Genomic DNA, 17,148 nt, shown 5'->3' on the forward strand with positions numbered 1-17,148 from the left:
GCGATGTTGTTCTGGACTTCTTTACTCTTCTGAGTAGGACGGTTCAGATACAACAAGCAATCTGGATATAATACGGTAGCGTGTTGAGTTGGTGTGGTGAGATTTGCCGCAACCATAATTTCTAAATGCTTAATGTCAAACTGTGTTAGAGCTCTCTTCAAGAGGTGTCCATCTGATAGAGGTGATTCAGTCAGCCTCTTTGCTGGAAGTTTACGATCCACAACGGGCTCCAGGTTAGACGCTACTGCATTCTGTATGACCATATTGTTCCGTTGAATTGTGTCAGTGCCAGACTGCAGCTACTTCTCTGACGAGCCGTGCAAAGTGTTCTTGGTGATCTGTGCAAGCAGGATATTATCCACGGGCTCCATCTGGTATGTTTGGCATTTAAAGCCCCACTGAAATTAGGTAGGATCAGAACTCTCCAGCTTCCGTCTAATGACAAAGGCCCAGGGTGCTCTGCCAGGGGTTGGATGGGAGGCCAGAGCCTCAAAAAGTCTCCGGTCAATTGCAGCTGGCCATGATCGAAATAATAGTTAGTACTGGTTGATGGGCTTCTTCATCTGCATCTCTTGGGATATGTTTGAGGTCGATTTATAGTAGATTAGTGAAGAAGCTGGTAGCAGCTAGCAGTTAAGCGACCTGTCATGGCCACCGCCTGGAAGTTCCCCCCACATCAGCTATTTTATTGTACTGAATTATTTTCACTTAATAGTAATATAATATTTGATGGGTGAACCAATGGTTTTACCTTATGTAAATATATGTCCTTACCAGCTCCACTTAAAAGAATCTGCCAGTGTATTTACCACTCAATATTTTAATGATCAGTGACTGAATTGAATCAAATTGTACATAATATTTTTCTGTGTATATTTATATGAATTTGTGATTGGCTGATGGCTGTCAAATGATACAGGGGCCAGCAAATTTTGAAAATTGTCAGGAAAAAAAAATCTACTAAAAACTAAGTGCATAGTCTTTTTATTATGCACATGTTGATCATGCAATTTGACTGTATTTAATGGTTATTTATTTTAGGGGGGGGGGGTAGTTTGATTATTATCCAGTCAATACAATGGGGCTGCTATGAGCTTTATATATATACACAGTTGTAATCAAATTACATTGCAAATCAGGTTTATTGTCAAAATGACTTTCAGCTGTTTGCAACAAACAAATCAAACAAAAGCAATTGAAATAACTTAACACAATAAATGCTTCAAGTGGTTTCCACAAATTCAATTAAAAATGCAACTTTTAATGAATTCTGCAGTCTCAAAATTATTCAACCCCCTGAATAGAATCTCTCACAACAGCACAAATATGCAAAACAGGTGTTGTCTCAAGCACACCTGATGCAACTAATCAAGGGCTTCATTAGTCGCACCAGGTGTGCTTGAGCTAGAACGCATGAAATACCTGAACTGGCTAGGGGTTTGTTTAGTGTCACGTTTGACTGCATGTTAAACATATGGCTAGGTCAATAGAATGGTCCAAAAAGTTAAGATAAGAAATCATCGCCCTTCACAAACAAGGAACAGGATACAGAAAGATAGCGAAGGCACTGAATGCTCATAGAGACACTGTTGGAAGCTTAGTTCACGAGTTCAAAGTTAATGGAATAGTGGGCATAAAAAGGAAGTTATCAACGACTGCATCCAGATTTCTGAGAAGGCAGGTTGAGAAAAACGCTTGAGTAACTGCAAAAGACCTGCAGCAAGACTTGGTGGCAACAGGCACTGAGGTTTCAGTTTGCACAGTAAGGCGAGTACTAAATACAGAAGGTTTCCATGCCAGAAGTCCAAGATGTACACCACTACTGAGCCAAAAGCACAAGAAAATTTGACTCCAATATGCTCAAAATCATATAACTAAGCCATAGAAGTTTTGGTATTCTGTTCTGTGGAGCGATGAAACAAAACTGGAATTTTTGGTCCGATGGATCAGCAGTAAGAAGAAGAATGAAGCATATACTGAAAAGAACACTCTGCCTACAGTTAAGCATGGTAGTGGCTTGGTGATGCTCTGGGGCTGCTTTGCATCCTCTGGCACTGGTAACCTGCAGCCTGTGGAAGGCAAGATGGATTTACTGAAGTATCAGGAAATCCTAGGAGAAAACGTCATGCCGTCTGTGAGTAAGCTTAAGCTTGACCGTCATTGGGCCTTCCAACAGGACAATGATCACAAGCACACCTCAAATTCCATCAAGGCTTGGTTGCAGAAGAAGTCCTGAAAGATTCTACAGTGGCCATCGCAGTCACCTGACTTGAACCCCATAGAAAATCTGTGGTTGGATCTGAAGAAGGCTGTTGAAGCACACAAACCCAAGAATATTACTAAACTGGAGGCCATTGCTCATAAGGAATGGGCTAAGATTCCTCAGGAACGCTGCCAGAAGCTGTCTGACTTTGCATCTCGTTTGCCGCAGGTCATAACAGCAAACGTAATAAAGATGCTTGCCATGAAGGGGTTGAATAATTTTGAGACTGCAGAATTCATTAAACGTTTTCAGTTGAATTTGTGGAAAACACTTGAAGCATTTGTTGTGTTGAACTATTTCAATTGCTTTTGTTTTTGGTTTACTGCAAACAGCTGAAAGTCTGTAAATTTTTACAATAAACCTGATTTGTAATGGGGTTGAATAATTTTGATTACAACTGTTTTTGTTTAAAAGGGGTAATATTCAAACCCCTTAAAGAAATGCTGATCTGTAAAATAAAATTAAAAAAAATACTGATCACCTTTTATGAGAAAAAAAAACATTTAACCACAACAAACTGAACAACCTGAAAATGAACTTTCTGTTCAGCAGCATTACTAACACAACCTTTATATTTCTGTTGTATGGAAAATAAAGTTGTATTTTTCATCTCATCACTTCTGATTTAACCTCTTAGTTGCTGGAGATGGCTGAGACACATTGTCATAAGGGTTAAAACTGGTATGCTACAGAGTTGCTGCTGCAGAAAAATGCTGATAAGATAAGTAGACCTAGTCTTTTTATAGCACTTTATGCCCCATTAGTATTATTGCAAGTCTCGAGACCCACATGTTAGGGTACTTAATCAAAGGCAATGGGTCGAAAATCATGTTCCAACACTCCTCATTTTTGATTCATTCCTTCTAGATAGAGAGGAGTAAAAAAAAAAAAACCACATTACTAGCATCAAAACAGCACATGCATTATCTGTTAAGCAGTTGAGAAGGATATCATTGGGTTTTATCCCTCTGGGTACCAGCTAGGCTGGACATGTATTTTTCAACTCATCCATTTAGAGACGATGCTGCCATATTTCATTTTATTCTCACTGACAGACACTTTTTTATTTTGTTCTTAAATCTCTCCTTAAAGATGTAGTCTCCTTTTCATGTCACATGTGTAATTGCCAGCTGCAGGCTGAAAGCTACACGACAGAGCAAAACGCACTTTGAGTCTTGTATATAATGTAAAAACATGCTTCTGTGAAACAGGAAGAAATACAAAATTGCTAAAACTCATAAAACTCATTTCTTTAGTTATTTTAAGAGGAAACAATGTTATTGCCAAAACAAATACATAAAAAGCAAGGTATTTTTATATGTATGTATTGTATCAAAATTTAACAAAGTTAATGGGCCATTCTCATGCAAAACAAATGAGCTCTTATTTGTTAGCGCATGTAGGTTTTGCATTACTGATCCATGTTAACTGTAGGCTTACTCACAATCTTGCACTTGTTTTTGGTAGGTAATGATTACTGAATCTCAGTCAGTATTGTCAGTCACCTAGATTACGAGTTTTACGCTAAACAGGGTACGAAACTAACTCCAAAAAAGTTGCGTTATTTCACCCCCATAGCGCTGCCATTACGAGTTACTAAAAAACCTCCTTGTGCGTGCGATATGGTGGCGTTAAGCTCCATACCGCATAAAATCCAAGGGCTGATTTGAGGTGCTCGTGCACGCTTTTCCCCATAGACATCAATAAGGGAGAGAGTGTTAGAAAAAAACCTAACACCTGAAGTGCGGAATGAAAAATCTACGTAATGCAACCCCATTGATGTCTATGGGGGAAAAAAGTTACGTTTAGACCTAACATAAACCCCAAGTCTAAACACCCCTATTCTGCCACCCCCGACATCGCCGACACCTAAATAAAGTTATTAACCCCTAATCTGCCGCTCCCGACATCGCGACACCTAAATAACGTTAACCCCTAATCTGCCTCTCCCGACATCGCCGACACTAATAAAAGTTATTAACCCCTATTCCATCAGTCCCCGACATCTCCGCCACTATAATAAAGTTATTAACCCCTATTCCGCCGCTCCCCGACATCCCCGCCACTATAATGAAGCTATTAACCCATAAACCTCCGGCCTCCCACATATCCGCAACTAAATAAATCTATTAACCCCTAAACCTCCGGCCTCCCACATCTCCACCACTAAATAATCCTATTAACCCCTAAACCGCCGGCCGTCACATCGCAAAACACTAAATTAAACTATTAACCCCTAAACCTAACACCCCCAAAACTTTAAATTAAAATTACAATATAACTATATTTAAATAAATAAAAACTTACCTGGGAAATAAAAATATACCTAACATTAAACTATACATTAACCTATACTTACTATTCTAATAAATAAAAAAAACTACCAATTAAAAAATCTAAATTACAAATTTAAAAAAACCTAACACTATGAAAAAAATAAAAAAAAATAAAAAAATTCTCAAAAATAAAACTAATTACACCTAATCTAATAGCCCTATAAAAATAAAAAAGCCCCCCAAAATAAAAACACCCCTTAGCCTACAGGAAACTACCAATAGCCCTTAAAAGGGCCTTTTGTAGGGCATTGTCCTAAACAGCTCTTTTACCTATAAAAACATACAAAGTCCCCCCAACAGTAAAACCCACCAACCAAATAAACCCACAAAATAAAAAAACCTAACTCTAAAAAAACCCTAAGCTACCCATTGCCCCTAAAGGGGCGTTTGTATGGGCATTCCGCTCTTTTACTGCCCTTAAGAGGGCATTCAGCTCTTTTACACTGCTCTTAAAAAGACATTCAGCTCTTTTTCAAAAGCCCATACCCTAATGTGAAAAAAAACTACCCCAAAAAATAAAAAAATACCTAACACTAACCCTAGAATATCTACTCACGGTTGCTGAAGTCCAGACATCCAGGCGGCGAGAAGTCTTCATCCAGGTAGCAACATCTTCATTCATTGCGGGGGCATCTTCTATCTTCATCCCAGTGGTGCGGAGCAGAGCGGCGAAGACATCCAGCGCGGACCGCCCTCTTGATACGGTCCCCGCCGTACACTGAAGCCTCAATGTAAGCTTCTAAAATCCTATTGGCTGTTTAAAACAGCCAATAGGACGAGAGCTACTGAAATCCTATTGGCTGTTCAAATAATTGGCTGTTCAAATCAGCCAATAGGATTTCAGTAGCTCTCATCCTATTGGCTGCTTAGAACAGCCAAAAAGATTTTAGAAGCCTCAAATTAGCCAATAGGAATGCAAGGTACACCATTTTGAAACGGCTACCTTGCATTAAAACTTCAGTGTACAGCGGGGACCGTATGAAGAAGACGCGCTGGATGTCTTTGCTGCTCTGCTCCACCGGGATGAAGATGCCCCCGTGATGGATGAAGATGTCACCGCCTGGATGAAGACTTCTCGCCACCTGGATGTCCGGACTTTAGCAAACCGTGAGTAGATATTGTGGGGTTAATGTTTATTTTTTTTTGGGGGGGGGTTCAGATTAGGGTTGGGGCTTTTGAAAAAGAGCTGAATGCCCTTTTAAGGGCAGTGAAAAAGAGAAAATGCCCTTTTAAGGGCAATGCCCATACAAATGCCCCTTTAGGGGCAATGGGTAGCTTAGGGTTTTTTTAGAGTTAAGTTTTTTATTTTGGGGGGGTTGGTTGTTTTTTTATTTTTACAGGTAAAAGAGCTGTTTAACTTAGGGCTTTTTATAGGGCTATTAGATTAGGTGTAATTTTTTTATTTTTGATAATTTTGTTTATTATTTTTTGTAAGCTTAGTGTTTTTTATTTTTCCTAATTAACGAGTTTTGCGTTATGAGGGGTGCGGTGCTAACTTGCACATTATTGTCACCGCTCACTTACTACTTACAAGATGGCGTCCCTTAGATTCCGATTGGCTGATAGAATTCTATCAGCCAATCGGAATTAAGGTTGAAAAAATCCTATTGGCTGATGCAATCAGCCAATAGGATTGAGCTTCAATCCTATTGGCTGATCCAATCAGCCAATAGGATTGAGCTTGCATTCTATTGGTTGTTCCAATCAGCCAATAGAATGCAAGCTCAATCCTATTTGCTGATTGCATCAGCCAATAGGATTTTTTCAACCTTAATTCCTTTTGGCTGATAGAAGATGCCGTCTGGATGATGATAGAAGATGCCGTCTGGATGATGATAGAAGATGCCGTCTGGATGAAGACTTCTGCCCGTCTGGAGGACCACTTCTCCTGGCTTGGATGAAGACTTCTCCCATGTTCGTTGAGGACTTTTCCCGGCATCGTTGACGATGGATGTCGGCTCTTCAAAACTGTAAGTTGATCTTCGGGGGTTAGTGTTAGGTTTTTTTAAGGGTTTATTGGGTGGGTTTTATTTTTAGGTTACGGCTTGGGCAGCAATAGAGCTAAATGCCCTTTTAATGGCAATGCCCATCCAAATGCCCTTTTCAGGGCAATGGGGAGCTTAGGTTTTTTAGTTAGGGTTTCATTTGGGGGGGTTGGTTGTGTGGGTGGTGGGTTTTACTGTTGTATTTTTTTACAGGTAAAAGAGCTGATTTCTTTGGGGCAATGCCCCGCAAAAGGCCCTTTTAAGGGCTATTGGTAGTTTAGGTAGTTTAGTTTAGGCTAGGTTTTTTTTTTATTTGGGGGGGCTTTTTTATTTTGATAGGGCTCTTAGTTTAGGTGTAATTAGTTTAAATATCTTGTCAATTGTTGTTTATTTTGTGTAATTTATTGTTTGTTTTTTTTGTAATTTAGGTAATTATAATTAATTTAGGTAATTTATTTAATTGTAGTGTAAGGTTAGGTTTTATTGTAAGGCACGTTAGGTTTTATTTTACAGGTAAATTTGTATTTATTTTAGCTAGGTAGTTAGTAAATAGTTAATAACTATTTAGTAACTATTGTACCTAGTTAAAATAAATACAAAATTGCCTGTAAAATAAAAATACACCCTAAGCTAGCTATAATGTAACTATTAGTTATATTGTAGCTAGCTTAGGGTTTATTTTATAGGTAAGTATTTAGTTTTAAATAGGTATTATTTAGTTATTAATAGTAGGTTTGATTTAGATTTTATTTAATTATATTTAAGTTATTGGGTGTCAGGGTAAGGGTTAGACTTAGGGTTAGGGGTTAATAACTTTAGTATAGTGGCGGCGACGTTGGGGGTGGCAAATAAGGGTTTAATAAATGTAGGTAGGTGGCGGCAATGTTAGGGACGGCAGATTAGTGGTTAATACTATTTAACTAGTGTTTGCGATGCGGGAGTACAGCGGTTTATGGGTTAATAAGTTTATTCTAGTGGCGGCGATGTTCGGAGCGGCATATTAGGGGTTAATAATTTTATTTTAGTGTTTGCGATGCGGGAGGGCCTCGGTTTAGGGGTTAATAGGTAGTTTATGGGTGTTAGTGTACTTTTTAGCACTTTAGGTATGAGTTTTATGTTACGGCGTTGTGACTTTACAATGCGTTACGAATCTTGACGGTATAGGGTGTACCGCTCACTTTTTGGCCTCCCACGAAAAGCTTGTAATATTGGTGCTATGAAAATCCCATTGAATAAAGACTTTAAGTAATTTGCGTAAGTTGATTTGCGTTTTTGCCAAAAAAGTGTGCGGTGCCCCTAAACCTGCAAGACTCGTAATAGCAGCGGTAGTGAAAAAGCAGCGTTATAACCTGATAACTCTGCTTTTTCACCATAATGCAAAACTCGTAATCTAGCCGTAAGTGTTTATTATTTTTTGTAATTTTAGATTTTTGAATTTTTTTTCATTGTGTTAGGCTTTTTTACTTTTGTAATTTAGTATTTTTTATTTGTAGTATTTTTTGTTGTATTAGAATAGTAAGGTTAGGTTAATTTATAGTTTAAACTTAGGTTTATTTTTATTTCACAGGTAAGTTTTTATTTATTTAAATATTGTAATTTTAATTTAAAGTTAGGGGGGTGTAAGGTTTAGGGGTTAATAGTTTAATTTAGTGTTTTGCAATGTGGGGGGCCGGCGGTTTAGGGGTTAGTAGGTTTATATAGTGGCGGAGATATGGGAGGCCGGAGGTTTAGGGGTTAATAACTTTATTATAGTGTCAGCGATGTCGGGGAGCGGTCGGAATAGGCGTTAATAACTTTATTATAGTGGCGGTGATGTCGGGGAGCAGCAGAATAGAGATTAATCATTTTGATTGGTGTCGGCGATGTTGTGGCGGCAGTTTAGGGGTTAATAGATTTAGTTAATAGCCGCGATGTGAGTGGGCGGCAGATTAGGGGTTGATAAGTTTAATATAGTGTTTGCAAAGCGGAAGGAGGCAGTTTAGGGGTTAATAGTTAGTTTATGGGTGTTACTGCACTTTGTAACATTTTAGTTATGAGTTTTGTGAAACATTTCTGTTACACAAAATTCATATCTACTGCTCTCAGATGGTGGTATGGATCTTGTCAGTTTAGGATGTAACACAAGCATTTTAGCCTCACCGCACAACCTGTAATACCGGCGCAATGAAAATCCCATGCAAAAACGTAACTTGCGTTGAGTTACAGGCTAAAATGCTTGCGGTATAGAAATACCAACATGACTCGCAATAGCTGCGTTACTACTTTTATGCTGAAATTGCTATTTTTTCAGCTTTTAATTTGTAATCTAGGTGAGTGTGTTTTATCATTGATCTCATTCCTAAAATGCTTCTGCTGTTAATATTGCTGAAACGCAAAGGGACAGATTACAAGTAGAGCGCTATTTAGCACTTTTGCTAGAGCACTAATAGCGCTAGAATTAAACTTACAATATTGTGCTCGCAATAACCTATTGCCCCATGAAAGTCAATAGAGCAAAAAAATTGGAAAACAAAACTAACACCCTACTTGCGTGCAAACTCGGTCGCATATTCTCAAGTGTGCTAACCCGACATGAAAAAATTAATATTTCATATTCCAATGTTCTTCACATAGAAGTATGAGTGTAAATATATACATGATTATATAATAATATAGATATATACAGAAAAATATAGGACTATCTATTTAGAAATACAATGTGCAGAACATTGGAATGTAAAATATATTTACAGTAAATACACAGTATAAAACAATTAAAAAATTAATATATTGCGTAAATATGTTTTTTTCCTCTTTTCATCTACTTAACTCCAAAGGGCTCCAATGCACTTATATGTATGTCTATATATGTGTACATATGTATTTATGTGTTTATATGTGTATACATGTCTGTAAATACATACGGTATATGCACATAAATACATAAATATATATATACACATACATATCAATCTTTAGACATGTATATGAATGTATAACTCTATGTTAAAGCCCTTTGCCTGACTTTTTTTTTCTAACACCTGAGACCTCATATCTTTGAGCCCTTAAAACTTTTGTGTGTAATATTTTTGTAATACTTTTTATTAGGTGGTGTTATTAAGAGTGTAAATGTACTTTGTAATGTATTTTGTGATACTTTTTTGTTTTGCAAAACAGTTAACAAGAGATCTGAGGACGTGCTAAGCCAACAAGCGATAACTTGAATTGCGCTCAAGCGATTAAGTTTACTTTCAACTTGTAATACCAGTGCAATTTAACTTGCACACAAACAATTGCGAAAACCCGATATTGCTTGCGTGCAAATGTTTGTGCTCCACATAATCTGGCCCAAAATCTTTACCTCCTTAAAACAACACAAAGGGGCCTATCTATCAAGATCTGTATGGAGCTTGATGCCCCGTGTTTCTGGCGAGCCTTCAGACTCGCCAGAAACACCAGTTATGTAGCAGCGGTCTAAACACCGCTCCTCCATAACCTGTCCGCCTGCTCTGATGAGGCGGACAGACATCGCCACAATTCAACCTGATCGAATATGATCGGGTTGATTGACATCCCCCTGCTAGCGGCCGATTGGCCGCGAATATGCAGGGGGCAGCGTTGCACCAGCAGTTCACAAGAGCTGCTGGTGCAATGCTGAATGCGGAGAGCGTATTGCTCTCCGCATTCAGCGATGTCTGTCGGACATGATCCACACTGTCGGATCAGGTCCGACAGGCCTTTCATAAATGGGCCCCAAAGTCTGCTTAGTTAATCTCCTAATTTTTTAATTCAAAAAACAAATGCGCAGGGTTAAAGGGTGATGAAACCCCAAACAATTCTGTGTTGAAGAGATAGGTAGGAATCTGGAGCACTACATGACAGGAAATACTGCTGCCATCTAGTGCTCTTGCAAATGTATAACATTCTTGCAAAACTGCTGCGATGTAGTGCTGCAGATACATGCACGCTCCTGAGATTACCCTTCTGCTTTTCAACAAAAGATACCAAGAGAAGTAAATAGAAGTAGAAGTTGCTAAACCCCTTCACAATCAGGAATTTCAGAGAAAAACGTACCCAGAATACCGGAGAATTTTTAGCATTTTTGTAATGACTCCATAGTTAAACAGAAATAGAGCCTTGTCTTTTTTTTTTATTTACCTGTCAAAACTGCATATGTTTTTTTAAGCGGACACCCCAAGGTAATGATCCAGGCCTATTTTGGTTTATTTCATGCTACCATTTCGACGCTAAATGCAATTATATAAAAAAAAAAACGACAACTTTTTCACACACTTTGGTTTCTCACTGAAATTATTTACATATTGTTTGTGTAATCGTGATACAAATAGATGTAAAAGCTTCTCTGGGATCTCCTTTCTTCAGAAATAGCAGACATTCATGGCTTTACCATTGGTTTTTGGTAATTAGAAAGCCACTAATCGCACCTGGGCACCACATTTCTGAAATTCCTGGCAGTGAAGGGATTAATTAGCAGGTAAGGTAAATAGCATTATAATGAAGGTATTACCCTACTACTTGACACCGTCCACCTCCCTAATATTGCCAAAACAGCTCTCTTCCCCACCCATACCCTTCCTCACCATCTTTAGTACTGGCAGACAGTCTGCCAGCATGCAATTTATGACTTTTCGTTATTTTTATTTTTTTCCTGCAGTGTAGTGATACCTCCTCAACCCTCCCTGATCCTCTCCAAACAGCTTTCTAACTGCCCCCCTCCCATTCTGGTCATCTTTAGTACTGGCAGTTATATATTTATTTTTTTATTAATTTATTATTTTTATATTTTTTCTGCAGTGTAGTTGTGTCCCCCCCCCCCGAGATCGTGATTTAGGGCCCCCATCCACCAACCAAAACTTTTTTCTGTAGTGCAGTGCCCAATCCCTCCATCTCCCTTCAGTTGAGGGACGCTCCCTCCCCCCTCCGCCATTAGGCCTCCCACCCTCCTCCCGACTTCCCTCCCACACCTCCTGCCAGCACCAATGACCTTTTCACTGTCTGGCAATCTGCCTTCATATGGTAACGAAGCACCGATCATTCTCTATTACCATACAAAGACACATGCCTACAGCTCAGGACCAGCAACTTGACAACTGACACTGCTAGAGATTCCTGAAGCTGCGATGTTGATCTACGTTATGCGGTATGATGGGCTATTTACTACATGCTCTATCTCAGTGTTTTTCAACCAGTGTGCCATGGCACACTAGTGTGCCGTGAGAGATCCTCGGGTGTGCCGCGGCAGACTGACAACAGTGCGGGGGTGTCCCTCTTTCAAATTTTGAAATATTGGGAGGTATGTGACAGGCTCATCAGGCATCATTTACAACCATGACATATTGACATTCATTCACAGACAATCATTATGATTGTTTGTGAATGAATGTCAATATGTCATGTATAGTTTGTAGGCGGCATGGCATGACAGCACAGTACATTCTGTATACATATATATATATATATATATGTATATATATATATATATGTATATATATATATATATATATATATATATATATACTGTATATATATCCTGTATTAGGCTACAATGTGTGATTTTGTAAAATTTTGGGATGGTGGTGTGCCACAGGATTTTTTTATGTAAAAAAGTGTGCCACGGCAAAAAAAAAAAAAAGGTTGCAAATCACTGCTCTATCTGAATCATGAAAGAAAAATATTGGGTTTCCTTTTCATTTAAACAATATAAAAAATGTTGTCCTCGGTTAATAGAGTTCTGTTAGCTGTAGAATGTGAAGGCCCCATAAATGTGTAATTCGGTATCAATAATTTAAATTGTGATCACAAAAACAGGACTGACACATTTTACATCTAAGGCCAATTTTCACCAAACCAAATGTAAAAAGTGCTGCTGATAAACAATGAACACTTCAGATTGTGATCATGTTGACATAGAAAAAGGATTATCGGGAGCCTTTATCATGCCAATAATTATCAAATTATAGAATGTGATGATGAACCACTATGTGTTTAACCCTTGAAAATGATAATGTCCCAGGAACCATAAGTACTTAAATTCCTGTGCAGAACATGGTAAATGAAACAGTCAGGAGTGGCAGTTGCACACTGCTGAGAATCTTCAGACATTTTTTACTTGAGAGCTGCACTTCATTTATTTGTCCCTTTTCATTTTTTTTTACTTCCTTCCATGATGCAATAGTAAAATAAGGAATTTGAATGTTCATTACTGTTTTACTGAAAATGTAACAACTGGCTCTGGCTTTGACATATCCATTATTTAATTTTACTGTTTTATACATATAAATATACACACACACACACAAATATATATATATATATATATATATATATATATATATATATATACACATGTATATAACTGCAAAATTATCAGTTTCTCTGGTTTTTCATTTAGAGCATTTATTATATTATATTAAATAAATACCACTGCTGTGGTCATCACTGTCCTCTTGCAGTACGACCAGATGGATGGCAAGACAGTCCTAGTAGTATCTCAAAAGTAATTGATTAAAAAAAATACCTAATTGTCAAAAGAGTGGAAAAGAAAGGTTTTGAGTGAGGACAAGAAGGGTTCAATGCTGGCTTTACTCGCAGAGAATACAGTGAGCATCAGGTCGCTACCATCCCTAAAATTTCAAAGACAGTGGTTCAAAGGAACAAGGTCAAGCAGCAGACATTGGAAACAACAAATGGATTCTATAAATAAAACAAAGTAGAGCGCGTCATGGTGCAGAGAAATGGTGAATATTCTTAAATTATGGTGAAAAGGTACTCACAGAGGTTAAGCACTATATGCAAGTGCTAATATGGCAGGCTGGGCCTCTCAGTCTCCAGCTGACTGTCTGACAGGACTCACAATTGGAAGTTTGATTCTTGTTAAAAACAAAGCACAAAACAAGACCACCCAATGGTGCAGATCAATGTTGTTACCAGGAATGTTGGGAACAACAACGTTACAGACAAGCAGAGGGTGAAAATGATTCTCCACTGCCCAGGACGATTTATTTAAATGTCCCTCAACAACCTTAGGAGTGATCTACAAAAAGTATAGAAAATGGCAGTTGGAGTGAAGTACACAGCGAGAAAAGTTCAAAACAGGCTCCTAAGGACAAAGCTAGTAAAAAAGCCCTTTATCATTTAGAAGCACAGGAGTTCCAGGTTGAGGTTTGCAAAAGACCATAAGGATTGAACTGAGAGGACTGGAGTAAGGTCATCTTCTCTGATGAGTACAATTTTCAGCTTTGCCCAACACCGGTCGTCTAATGGTTAGATTGAGAGCTGGAGAGGCGTACAAGCCACAGTGTCTCGCACCCACTGTAAAATTTGGTAAAGGGTCGGTGATGATCTGGGGGTGCTTCAGTGAGGCTGGAATCAGTCAGATTTATCTTTGTGAAGAATACATGAATCAAGCCATGTACAAGTTTATCCTGGAATAAAACTTGCTTCCTTCTGGTCTGACAATTTTCCCTAACTCTGAGGACTGTTCTTTCCAGCAGGACAATACTCCATACCACAAAGCAGGGTCAATCAAGTTGTGGATGGAGGACCACCAACTCAAGACTCTGACATGGCCATCCCAATCTTCTGAACCCCATTGAAAACCTCTGGAATGTAATTAAGTGGAAGATGAATGGTCAAAGGCCATCGACCAAAGCCACGCTGCTTGATTTTTTGTGCCATGATTGGCATAAAGTCACCCAACATCAATGTGAAAGACTAGTAGAGAGCATGCCAAGACACATGAAAGCTGCAATTTAAAATAAGGTTTATTACACCAAATATTGATTTCTGAACATTAATATTGTGTTGTTTAAAAATTAAGATGAATTTTTATTTGGAATTTGGGAGGAATGTTATCAGTAGTTTATAGAATAAAGCAAAAATATTTATTTACTCAAACACATTCATATAAATAGTAAAACCAGAGAAAATGATAATTTTGCAGTGGTCTCTTAATTGTTTCTCTAATGCGAATGAATCTATTATTATACAGACATTTTCCATTTTTGCAACTAATACAGGGAATACTGGTACATTTCTGGATCTTGTAATTTTGGGGCATACTACTGCTCATCAATAGCGTTGTGGGATCGCTGTCTTTCAATAACTTCCTATTAGTTTTAAAATGAAAACAAACGGTTTTAACATAACCTTTTTCAAAGAATTATATATATATATACAGTATATATATATATATATATATATATATATATATATATATACAGTATCTCACAAAAATGAGTACACCCCTCACATCTTTGTAAATATTATATTATATCTTTTCATGTGATAACACTGAAGAAATGATACTTTGCTACAATGTAAAGTAGTGAGTGTACTGCCTATATAACAGTGCAAATTTGCTGTCCCCTCAAAATAACTCAACACACAGCCATTAATGTCTAAACCGTTGGTAACAAAAGTGAGTACATCCCTAAGTGGAAATGTCCAAATTGGGCCCAAAGTGTCAATATTTTGTGTGGCCACCATTATTTTCCAGCCCTGCCTTAACCCTTTTGGGCAGGGAGTTCACCAGAGCTTCACAGGTTGCCACTGGAGTTCTCTTCCACTCTTCCATGACGACATCACAGAGCTGGTGGATGTTAGAGACCTTGCGCTCCCCCACCTTCCATTTGAGGATGCCCCACAGATGTTCAATAGGGTTTAGGTCTGAAGACATGCTTGTCCAGTCTATCATCTTTACCCTCAGCTTCTTTAGCAAGGCAGTGGTCATCTTGGAGATGTGTTTGGGGTCGTTATCATGTTGGAATACTGCCCTGAGGCCCAGTCTCCAAAGGGAGGGGATCATGCTTTGCTTCAGTATGTCACAGTACATGCTGGCATTCATGGTTCCCTCAATGAACTGTAGCTCCCCAGTGCCGGCAGCACTCATGCAGGCCCAGACCATGACACTCCAACCACCATGCTTGACTGTAGGCAAGACACACTTGTCTTTGTACTCCTCACCTGGTTGCCGCCAGACAAGCTTGACACCATCTGAACCAAATAAGTTTATCTTGGTCTCATCGGACCACAGGACATGGTTCCAGTAATCCATGTCCTTAGTCTGCTTGTCTTCAGCAAACTGTTTGCGGGCTTTCTTGTGCATCATCTTTAGAAGAGGCTTCCTTTTGGGATTTCAGCCATGCAGACCAATTTGATGCAGTGTGTGGCATATGGTATTAGCACTGACAGGCTGACCCCCCACCCCTTAAACCTCTGCAGCAATGCTGGCAGCACTCATACATTTATGTCCCAAAGACAACCTCTGGATGTGACACTGAGCACGTGCACTCAACTTCTTTGGTTGACCATGGCGAGGCCTGTTCTGAGCAGAACCTGCCCTGTGATACCGCTGTATGGTTTTGCCCACCGTGCTGCAGCTCAGTTTAAGGGTCTTGGCAATCTTCTTATAGCATAGGCCATCTTTATGTAGCGAAACAATTCTTTATTTCAGATCCTCAAAGAGTTCTTTGCCATGAGGTCCCATGTTGAACTTCCAGTGACCAGAATGATAGAGTGTGAGAGTGATAACACCAAATTTAACACACCTGCTCCCCATTCAAACCTGAAACTTTGCAACACTAACGAGTCACAAGACACCATGGAGGGAAAATGACTAATTGGGCCCAATTTGGACATTTCCACTTATGGGTCTACTCACTTTTGTTGCCAACGGTATAGACATTAATGGCTGTGTGTTGAGCTATTTAGAGGGGGCAGTAAATTTACACTGTTATACAGGTTGTACTCACTACTTTACATTGTAACAAAGTGTCATTTCTTCAGTGTTGTCTCATGACAAGATCTAATAAAATATTTACAAAAATGTGAGGGGTGTACTCACTTTTGTGAGATACTGTATATATATATATATATATATATATATATATATATACACACACACACTTTGATCGACTCTTTACAGCAACCACTTGTAATTAAAATAAATAGAAATATTCTCACTTTCTGGTTTAAGTTAATTTGTATATACAAACTTGTATATATGGTTTTCTATAATAAGCTTGATATAAATAACTGTTTTTGCTTATTGGAATCTTTAAATGAGCAGTAGTTAGTTATTTTGCCTGCTTTTCCTGTAATTTAACTGTAAAATTGTAGCGTTTCCACCCCCTCCACCAGAGAAAGTGGGGTGCATTCTTTGCAATACAGAACTCTTGACACTCCTACATGCTGCATAGTAATTGGTTAATATGTACAATATCTAATTGATATCTGTCTCTGATTGGCCACATCAAATAAAGCAAAATAAACAATAATCAATGCTTATTCTTCTAACAAAATTTCTCATGCATTAAAATGTAACATAATGTGCCTTTATGATAACAGCATTGTGAAAATACATTTCTATTCCAATATATCTTATAAAACCTTAAAAAAAACCTGCAGGATAATTAAAATTAAAATTCTGAATTCTGTATGTAACTATCAGTGAAAAATAGAATTGTAAGATAATAATATAGGGATATTAAAGTCAAAATATATATTTTAAACATATTTTAGACTGTGATTTTGTTAGCAATATTTGTATCGAAACAGGAAAATA

Source organism: Bombina bombina, chromosome 2 (assembly GCF_027579735.1).
Source record: "Bombina bombina isolate aBomBom1 chromosome 2, aBomBom1.pri, whole genome shotgun sequence".
Lineage (NCBI taxonomy): Eukaryota > Metazoa > Chordata > Amphibia > Anura > Bombinatoridae > Bombina > Bombina bombina.